The sequence below is a fragment of the Pteropus medius genome, unplaced genomic scaffold (genome assembly GCF_902729225.1).
Source record: "Pteropus medius unplaced genomic scaffold, Ma_sr-lr_union100, whole genome shotgun sequence".
Classification (NCBI taxonomy): Eukaryota; Metazoa; Chordata; class Mammalia; order Chiroptera; family Pteropodidae; genus Pteropus; species Pteropus medius.
The window spans coordinates 2808877-2817982 of record NW_024342474.1 but is presented as its reverse complement, the minus strand read 5'-3'; the positions used below and the strand labels follow the sequence as shown (position 1 = coordinate 2817982).

Genomic DNA, 9106 nt, shown 5'->3' with positions numbered 1-9106 from the left:
CTACTATGAAAAACAGTATAAAAATTCATCAAAAAATTAAAAATAGAACTACCATGTAATCCAGTAATTCCACTTCTGGATATATATCTGAAGGAAATGAAATTGCTACCTTGAAAAAACACCTGCACCCCATGTTCATTGTAGTACTGTTTACAAGAGCTAAGACAGAAGCAAACTAAGTGTCCATCAACGGATGAATGGATAAAAAAAATGTAGTATATATAAACAATGGAATATTAGCAATAAAAATAAAGAAGTCCTGCCATTTATGACAACATGGATAGACCTTAAGGGCATTTTGCTAAGTGAAATAAGCCAGACAGAAAAGACAAATACTATATCATCTCACTTATATATGGAACCTAAAACAAACAAACAAAAAAAAAACAAAAACAAACAAACAAAAAAACACCTCATAGATAGAGAAAGTTGGGTGGTTAGCAGAGAAATGGAATCGGGGAGTGGGCAAAATGAGTGAAGGTAGTTAAAAGGAACAAACATACAGTTATAATATAAATAATTTCTGGAGATGTAATGTACCACATGGCAACTATAGTTTACGATATCGTATTGTATATTCGGAAGTTGCTAAGTGAATAGATCTTAGGAGTTCTCATTAGAAGGAAAAGCCATTGTAACTATGCAAGGTGATGGATGTTAACTAAACATTTTGGTGATCATTTTGCAATATATACATATATCAAATCATTATGTTGAGTCTACGGCCATGCTACCCTGAACAAGCCAGATCCCGTCTGATCTCGAAAGCTAAGCAGGGTCTGGCCTGGTTAGTACTTGGATGGGAGACCACCAAGGAAGACCAGGTGCTGTAGGCATAAAAAATGAAAAAAATAAGGGATCGTAAGCTGACGAGTTCCTTGCAATCTGTGCGGTCAACCAAGGGTTGCCTCGCCTAAAAAATTTTTTAAAATAAAATAAAATAAATCATTATGTTGGACACATGAAACTAATACAATGCTGCATGTCAATTGTATCTCAATAAAACTGGTAAAAAAGATCTGATACAATAAAATCTTTGGGCCTTCTTTTTTGATGGGTATAAAATAAACCCATTAAATTTTTTTATTGAGGTGAAATTCACGCAACATACAATTAACCATTTTAAGTTACAATTTAGTAGTATGTAGTGCATTCACATGTGGCACAATCCTTACTTCTAATTTAAAACATTTTAATTACCTGAAAACATCCTGCATCCATTAAGTAGCTAATCCCAATTCCCCATCTCTCCAACCTGACAGCTACTATTTTGCTTTACCTATTTTAGATTTCGTATAAATAGAATCATACAATATAGGACCTTCTGTCTTTGATTTCTTTTACTTAGCATAATGTTTTCAAGGTTCGACCAAGTTGTAGAATGTATTGATACTTCATTGCTCTTTATAAATGGGTAATATTTCATTATATTTATTGAAATAGTCATAATTTATTTCAAATTAAAATTCTAAGAATTCATGGACTTCCCAAAAGGCAATTCATGAACTCCCCTAAAGGCGATGCATAGATTCTCAAGGGCTCAGTAATCACAGATTACAAACCCCTAATATGACTGTGGCAGTGGATAAGCTCATATGGTATGAGAATGACAGTGAAATAAGAGACCAGGGGCAGAATGCTGGAAAACACCAATACTAAGGAACAGGTAAAGGAAGAGAAGCCTGGATAGATACAGAAAGAATTAGAGATACAGAATGAGACAGCCAAAGCAAAACTTCAAAAGCATGAAATAAGCAGAATGTCACATGGTAGAGTGATGAAAACAAACAGACACAAAATTGTCCACTAAATTTAGCAAAACAGAGATCACAGTTGAAAATGACTTATTTGGAGTCATAAGGAACTGGACTAGACTCAGAGGAAGGAGGAGAAAAAATTGGTGGAAGAAATATCAATAACAAGATATGCAGATGACACCATCTTGCTGGCAGAAAGGAGCACTAATTTGAAATAACTTTTGATGAAAGTGAAAAAAGAAAGTGCTAAAGAAGAATTGCATTTGAACATCAGAAGACAAAATCATTACTACAGAAGAAATACACAGCTTTAACACAGACAATAAAAATATTAAAATTGTTGAAGAATTTGCTTACCTTGGTTCAGTCATCAATTCAAATGGAGACTGAAGCCAAGAAATCAACAGAAGGCTGAGACTCAGATGGGCAGCAATGGAAGAATTAGGAAAGATCATTAAGAGCAAAGATGTGTCGTTAGAGATCAAGGCGAAGATCAGCCAGACCCTCACACTCTCATATACTATGTATGGATGTGAAAGTTGGACAGCGAAGAAGGATGATAGAAAGAAAAAAAATAGATTCATCTGAAATACAGTGTTGGAAAAGAGCTCTACAGATACACTGGACCACCAGAAAGATGAATAAGTGGGTCCTGAAACATCATTGGAAACAAAAATGACAAAACTGAAGCTGTCCTACCTCAGGCACATCAGGAGAAGGCAGGGTTCTTTGGAAAAGACAATAATGTTGAGAAAAATAGAAGTCAGCAGGAAAAGAGAAAGACCAAATATGAGATAGATCGACTACATAAAAGAAGCCATCGGCAGGAGTCTAGAGGAACGAGCAGGGGTGTTGAGGACAGGACATTGTGGACATGATCATTCATAAGGTCTCCAGGAGTCAGAGCCAACTCAATTGCACTTAATATACACAGATGGCAAGCAACTCAAAGAATAAATGGAGAAAGATGAAAATTGAGAAATGCAAAGATCTCTTTCAAGAGACTTAATTGTGAAAGAGAAGGAGGTTTATTGCTAGTGCAGGCTGTGGACATAAGAGTATTTCTGAAGATGTGAGGTCACAGAATATTTTTATATTCTGAAGAAAAATTGTATGAAGAGATTAACGATAAGGAGCTAATAAATAAGTAATTCAAGAAATGAGAAAGGTAGAAATTCCAGGGCCCAGCAGGAGGTTAACTACATAACTACTGAATTAATATAGGCTCTAGATAAGACTTGAGTTAAAGGAAAAGATGTCTGGTGTTAAAATTTTGCTTAATGGGTGTCAGTATATCAGGAGATAACAGTGCTTAAGAGGAACAGAAGGTGATGTTTCTGGATTACCAAACACTCAAATGATCAGGGATTTCTACGAGTGTTTAAAAGAACATGCTTAAAAAGTGTCATTGAGGAGCTACGATAATGATAAGCCAGACCTCTAAGAAACAACTAAATTAAAAAGTACACTCTGAGTCAGCCATTTAATGAGCCTCTTGAGTGCCTTCTCTTTACTGAGAACTGTGCTTAGGACTCGGGTTATAAATAAGGATCTTTCAGTGGTTTTCAATCGGTGATACTCCTCAAGGGAAGAGTGTCCATAAAAATCACTAAAGGATAAACAGAAGGCCCAGAAGCATATCTACGTCCTTTCCGGGGGTAAAAAAAAAAATTTTTAAGCAGTTTTTGTTACTTTCATTTTGATATACCAGATTTCTTAGAGTGATTAGTGTTAATTAGCTACGAAAAACTGGAATAAAACACAATCTGTCTTATACATGGACAAGATGCCATATCGTGAAATAACTACAAAGAAATAAAAATCTTTAATAGAAATATGTAAAAATGCTATGGAAACAGAGAGTGAGAGTGTTCACCATGCCTAAACGTAGGGTAGATGGGGAAGTCCGATGGAGGAGGGACCATTTATGTTCATTCTCAGCCAATGTATTTTCTAGGTTTAGAAAAGGCAAGCAGCCTATGCAGGTGGCTGTGAGAATCATGAGGTCAGAAAAATAGACTGAAGCCATATTTTGAAGGATCTTGCATGTGTGGTATTTGTACTTGTCCCTATAAGGAATTCTGAAGGTGAGGGTGGAGATTGGAAGATGTCAAACAAAGCAGCAAATCAAATACAGCAGTTTATCTTTGGACATGTTAACCTCTGCAGCAGTGTGAAGAACTGGTTTTGGAAGGGAAAATGGAGTGAAGAACACATGTTAAAAGGTTAAATTTATTCAGACTAAGCTGATAAAAGAAAAGCAGAGGCATGGAAATGAACAGGAAAGCAAGGATTCAGGGAAAACTTGGGACATATAGTGTAGATATTTTGAATAGTGGAAAGAGTCAAGAGGGACTCCATGTTCATTAACATAAACTGGAACAAACAGGTGATGGTGACATTGACCAAGGTAGGAGACTCCATAGGAAAAATAAATTCCTCAAGGCCAGAGTACCATAGGCTAAATCAAACTATATATATAAAGTAAACTAATGCCAAATAAAAATTTCTATAATTTCTTTTGCTTTGCACTTAGATAATTGATATTCCACGTAAAAGTTATGACCATATATTTGATTTGCCGACAGCTCAAGCTTCTGTATTTTTTACTTTCAAAGAAGTTAAGCTACAAATGAAGTGAGCCATTCTCTAGCTCACTTTCCACACAACATAAATCAGAAATTGCACAGACTGTCAGTGGAGTTTAGGGAAATACGAATACAAAGAAGCGCCTCCTCTTCCTTTTTCCCCTCTCCCCCTTTGCATAAGGCATGAAGATGGATCAGACATTTACAGCAGCTACTGCCAAAACTTTATTTATTGTGGTATGAGGGTGATTGCTGTGCTCTTCCAACAAAAGCAAAATGGCAGCATTTAAATGAACTGACACATCAGATCTCCTCAGCTGTTCTTTAAAAGCAGTACATTAATCAGGGGATAAACAAGGTATTGTCACCCTGACAAAATTTTAGAAGACTGCATCAGAGAAATCTGTTGAAATTACTGCTCTTGAATACCAACAAGGGTATGACATTTTCCACAAAGGACACTGTATCTCAGAAATCTTTGGCTGTTTCTTTTTTAATCTTTCTAAAGAATGCTTTCTTCAGATTAGTAACCTGATTCTATAGAACATTTTAGTGTCTGAGCCTCCCTCGAAACAGGTGTGTTAAGTATGATCTGAAGGCGCTTTTCCCTCTAGGAGTGACTTATGTTGGTGAATTTTTAGGGCTTTCTTTAAACGCATTCTCTTCTAATTTTACTGCTATTTTACTTTGGATCTTTGTCGTTTCCTACCTAAGTTATAGTTTGCTAAATGCTTTGTTTGACTCTAATTCTTTCTTTCCCACATTCTTTCCTGCACGACATGCCCAAATTTAATTTTGTATATGACACTTGACCATCTAAAATCTTAGCAGACTGTACCTTTCTCTAGCATACATACTCACATATTTGCTTGACATCAAGACTCTAAAATCTACTGTTAAGCTGATTCTCAAACTTTGTGATCTATGGCTATCTGCACATGTCCTCTCCTTTTAGCTAATGAGATACTTTGTGCCTTTCCATGCCTATATTTTGAATTCTTACCTCTTTTAAAATTCAGTTCAGTTGTTATCTCTTTGACGATTTCATTTCTATTATTCTCCTAAAATTACCTCTGCCTTTAAATATTATTTATTCAGTATATTTTATATCTCAAATATTTTATTTTGCAAAAGGAACGTGTTTCTTTTTTGAATCACTTTTAGTAAATGTAGTCCATATTGCCACATGGATGAGTAAGCATATTGAGGGTGAACTTTTTTTTTAAGAGGCAAAATTAGTAGTTATTTGAGGGGAAAGGAGAGCTTAAACAGATTAGGTGAAGTTTCTATTTGACCTGGAAGACAAAGGAGAAGTTCAGAAGAGCTCCTTTTGAGCTTGGAGTGTGCAGTAAACTCTGATATATAGTTTGTTAAATCCCACCATTTATGTAGCATCTATCTCCCTATTTCTTGTTCCTTCAACATTCCTCAGTCTTTTCCCTAGTGAAGGAAGGCACCTCCTCTGACCCAGATATCTCCAGTTGCATTTTGTTGAGCTAGAAATAAATTTAACTCTCATAAATTACTATCATGAAGAAAAAATATGAACCAAAAGACAAATTGAGCTAATCAACATATGTCTGCCAATAGTGCCAGACCTTTATGACCCAATATAAGTACCATAACATGGAGTTTCCTAAACTTTAAGAATAATCCCAGGATACTAGTCAGAAATGAAGATTCCCAGATCCCACCTCAGACTTTATGAATTAGATCCTTATCAGCACAGTAAGCCCAAGAAGAAAAATCAGGACTGAAAAAAAAAAAAAAACTGAAAACCCACAGCTTTCATTATTCACAAATATTATTGTCACTTTAGGATATTCTAAATGAATTTTTAGATTAACAGTTGACATCTAACAAGAGAGATTAACAATGTTTGTTGACATAAGATCAAATACAGAGATCTATTTTCTTTCTCTGTAACAAAAAGAAAATTAAATTTTTAAGTAGATGTCACTTACATTCATATCAAACTTACAAAATGCCCAGGGATCTACTTTCTCTCTGTAGAAAACATTGAGTACTACTGTATTAGTCTGCTCCTGCTGCCATAACAAAATACCACAGATTGATGCCTTAAACAATAGAAATTTATTTTTCACAGTTTTAGAGGCTGGAAGATCCAAGATCAAGGTGCCAGCAAAGCAGATTTTATTCTGAAGTTTCACTCTTATCTGGACATGTTGGCCATTTTCTCGCTGTATGCTCACATGACCTCTTCTTTTTGTGCTGAGAGAGAGATTTCCCTCTTTACACAAGACCCTCAATGCTATCAGATCAGGGCCCCAATGATATGACCTCACTCGACTTTCATTACCTCCAAAAGGCCCTTTCTCCAAATACAGTCACATTGAGGGTTAAAGTTTCAACATATGATACTTGGAGAGACACAATTCTTTCCTTAGCAAGTATTGAAACTAATATACATAAAAATGAGATAAATATCCTATTGGAACACTCAATAAAATGTAAATTCTCTCCAAATTAATCCCTTGCAATCCAAATCCACTTCAACATGGACTTGAAAAACTGATTCTATAATTCTATGCCATATAGAATTATATCTCTTATGTATTTATATAATTCTATCACTTATATGAAAACAGAAAAGGCCAAAAATATCCTTGACAATACTGATAAAGAATAGAAGAATAACGAAATGGTTCTTTTTCTTCAGATTTCAAGCACATGTAAAGCTATGTTGATAGAGCAGGATGATATTCTAGAGTGATAGCCAAATAAACCAATGGAATTGAATATATAGCACAGAAACATATCCAACAATACAGATGTTTATTATAAAACTGAAGTGACTGTGCATATCAACAGAGAAAAGAAGAGCTTTCCATTAAGTAGTTCCAGGACAACTGAGTTGTCATAAGGGGAAAAAATCAGAAAGAAAATGGATTCTATCTCACAAAATATACAATATATTCCAATGGGATTAAGATTTAAATGTAAAAAGGAAATTTATGAAAAGTGTACAAGATAAAATAAGAGTATATCTTTATCATCTTGGTAAAGAGAAGATTTCTTAAAACACAGAAAGCACTTATTAAAAAGAAAAAGACTATAAATTGAAAGGTATAAATTTAATTACATGTATAATTGAATTGTATGTATACCTGACATATATTCAATTGAAGAATTTCTATTCATCAAAAGTCAAGGAGAATAAAGACAAGATACTAGGTGGGAGATTTTTGCATACCATATAATGTACAAAAGACCAATATTCAAAATATATATTGAACTCCTTTAAATTGGTAAGAAAAAGACAAATAACCTAAAGTAGAAATAGGCAAAATATTTGAACAGGCATATCAGAAAAGAAGAAATTCAAAAGGTTAATAAACATAAGAAAAGATGATCAATAGCATTGATGATCAAGGAAATACTTTTAAAAACTACAATATAATACCATTTTATACCCACTAGATGGGTAAAAATTGAAAAAGCGGATAATAATCAGTGTTGATGAGCACATGGAATAACGAGAAATATGCATTGTGGGGAGGAGGTCTAAACTGTTAAACTTCTACTTTAAAAAATTCATTTTCTGTGACTCTGAATTTCTACATTATCCCTAAAGAAACTAATGTACATTCTCTAAGAGATGCACACAAATGTTCAGAGCGATATCAATCATAAGAAGAAAGGAAAAGAAAAAGAGAGAGAGAGAGAGAGAGAGAGAGAGAAAGGACACTGAAAAACAACATGAAAACATCCACCAATAGTAAAAGGGATGTATAAATATGATAAAACTAAAGAGAAAATTAGAAAAATTATTGCCACAAATGTCAAGGGATTGGTTTAGGAAGGAGAGATGACAGAAATAACACACATAAGAGGATGGCTTCTAAGGTCTAAAAAGTTTTATTTCTTTACTGAGGTAAGTGGTTACATAACGTTTGCTTTGTAATTATTATTTAACTTTGCAGATGTGTCATATATGGTTTTACACTCCTCTGGATATGTAGGATATTTCATAATTGGAAGGAATATAATTTAGTCACTTCTGGGCCCAAGAACTGTCTTAATTCAGTAGTAAAATGTTCATTAAGTTTAATAACCAAAGATTTTTGTCTGACATTCCTTTCCTCAGTTCTGTGTATCTTTGATAGCAGATTCCAACGACCTCAGTGTGAGAAAGAAGGATCTACTCACTTTCTTCTCTATTTCCTAGGCTTGCACATCAATTTCTGCCCCCTACTCCCATCAGCTGCCTGCCCCTCATTCTTTATTCTTCCAGAGTTAGAGACAATAGGAGAAAAAATGGGGAGGGAAAAGAAAGTTCTTACTTAACAACAGGTACAATCACTATCAGGCTTTCACTTTCTTTGGGTTTGGAGAATGCTTACATTTGACTCTATCTCTCTTGAGGTTAGCTCTTGTGAAGTCTTCCAGTCGGACTATCCAGCTGCAGCTGCTACAAGGAGGCAGTGCCTGTTCTCTGGCTGGACATTTAAGAATCTAAACAAATGAAAGATGATAAAGGCAAACAAAATCTTCAGCTTCTGCATCTTTGGGTAAAGGTCCAATCTCTTTGTGCTGAGGCTGAACATCAAGAAGCAATCTTGACTGAAGTTTCCTGTAAATGATAAGGCTGGATCCCATTCACCCAGGAGGCCCATATCTGGACCACAGGAAAGAAACGCCTCTCCACCATTACTCTTATGCAGCAAGTTTTAGATTTCTTCGCATTGAGCCAAACTCTAGTGCACATGCACCCTGGGGACAAATTCAAGTTCTCAACTC

General features: G+C 34.9%; 1 long non-coding RNA gene and 1 pseudogene across 1 annotated transcript in view; one reads left to right on the top strand and one right to left on the bottom strand.

Annotated features, from left to right (window-relative positions):
• The first annotated feature begins 717 nt into the window (after positions 1 to 717).
• Positions 718 to 836, top strand: LOC120605150 (uncharacterized; annotated as a pseudogene).
• A 7463-nt stretch (positions 837 to 8299) lies between these two features.
• Positions 8300 to 9106, bottom strand: part of LOC120604988 (uncharacterized) — a 254697-nt gene continuing 253890 nt past the window's right edge. The window contains exon 5 of the long non-coding RNA XR_005653476.1: positions 8300 to 8821. This is a non-coding gene — a long non-coding RNA (uncharacterized LOC120604988). The remainder of the gene's footprint in view (positions 8822 to 9106) is intronic.